The sequence below is a fragment of the Epinephelus moara genome, chromosome 9 (genome assembly GCF_006386435.1).
Source record: "Epinephelus moara isolate mb chromosome 9, YSFRI_EMoa_1.0, whole genome shotgun sequence".
NCBI lineage: Eukaryota > Metazoa > Chordata > Actinopteri > Perciformes > Serranidae > Epinephelus > Epinephelus moara.
In genome coordinates this window covers 36,596,120-36,597,991 of record NC_065514.1, presented here as the reverse complement: position 1 = coordinate 36,597,991, position 1,872 = coordinate 36,596,120, and positions in this window count along the sequence as shown.

Sequence of the window (1,872 nt, the reverse complement as noted above, 5' to 3'; positions counted from 1 at the left end):
CTGTAGATGTCCCAGTCACAGCGGCAGTGAGTTGGACAATATTCCTGAAGGAGAGTGACCTCAACAGCACTGAAAATAAATAGAACTACACTCAAATCAGGCTTCATTGTTAAAGAAATGAATCAGTGGCGGAGACTCCCTGGTTACGCTGTGTGAGGGAGGTTTAAAAAGAGGCAGGGCAATAGTGGAAGTCCAGCAAGATTACAAACTGGCACTTCTGGTCAAGACCTTCAAAATAAAAACCTAATTGATAAACATGTTTCCTTGCATATTACAAATTATGTCAGCAATAGTAAGGACTCACATGGAAACTGTCTCAGCTATGTCTCAACTATTCTCCATGGGCTTTTCTACCACCAAAAAAATGGACATACCATTTTTCATTGGCACATACTGATGTCATTCCACTATTGTTTCAACATAATGTGCTTATTCTTAATGGTGCGCCATGTGTAAGGGTTGTGTAAGTTGTTCCACTTCCCGCTTTCACATGATGTTTCCTGCTGACATGCTGCTGTTATGGTAACAGTACGCCTATTAACACAGTATCACTGCTGTTCCACTGACATATACCACTTCCTACATTAAGTAAGCATATAAATCCATAATCTGACATTTAATTGCATTATGTCGGAACACACTCTAGAACACACACTTAGACAAAATGGTGGAACTCTCACACTAAGGCAAAGAAGATCTGGCGCAGAAGGAAGGGAGGACATAGACTAAATACACAAGGGGTTCATCCCAATATCCCTCCGGGACTCTTCTATCCTCTATGATCAATCACTTGACCCGGAAATCGATTGAGACTTGCCATCTTGTAGGACTTCTCAATATGTAAAATGCAGTCTGAGGAGTCAAGGAGTCGAGGAGAGAGGAGGCTTTCAGAGGAGAGGGAAGTGAGGATACACGAGCGCAGCCTTCGCAGAAGTCTTTTATCGACCGACACACCCCCCTGATTGGATATCAGTTATTGATTGGACAGCGCAGAGCTGCAGCTGATTGGACTGATGTGATACATCACTACACCACTGGAGTTTCATACAGAGTGAAGACAGATAACAGATTAAAGTTCCACGTTTTATATTTTATTTGTTTACTGATTCACCATCAAGTTAAAAATCTAAACAAAAAAGGAAATAAATGACTTTCGTTTCAAATATTTTTTTATTAATTTTCAAAAACAGAGGTCCAACACAGGGCAATACACAGTACAATATTCAAAACATGACCCCCCAAAAAAAGCAAAAATAAAAAACCCACAAAACCCACAGAATAATACCCTGAACACCCCACTCCCAGCCTCCCCCCCCTCCCTCAGCCAATCCCCACCCCAGAGTGCTAAACTGTCGGATTCAGAAGGTCAGGAGGCCCGCTCCTGTTCCAGGAAGGAGAGCAGTGGTCGCCAGATCTTTTCAAATTGTTCAGTTCTGTCCTTTATAGAATGTCTGATCCTTTTCAGATGAAGGGTGTCTGTCAGCTCTGTCAGCCATCTCTTCAGTGTAGGCACCTCTTTCCCTTTCCAGCACATTAGAATCAGCTTCTTAGCTGTGATCAATCCATATGACAATAGATGTTGTTGCGTCACTCTTAATACGGTGGCCCTGAAGTGCAAATCACAATGGCAAATCAGAAAACACAACAACAAATCAAAAAACACAACAACAAAACAGAAAACAAAACGCCAAATTACTAAACACAACAACAAAACAGAAAACAGAACAACAAATTACTAAACACAACAACAAATCAGAAAACACAACAACAAAACAGAAAACAAAACGCCAAATTACTAAACACAACAACAAAACAGAAAACAGAACAACAAATTACTAAACACAACAACAAATCAGAAAACACAACAACAAA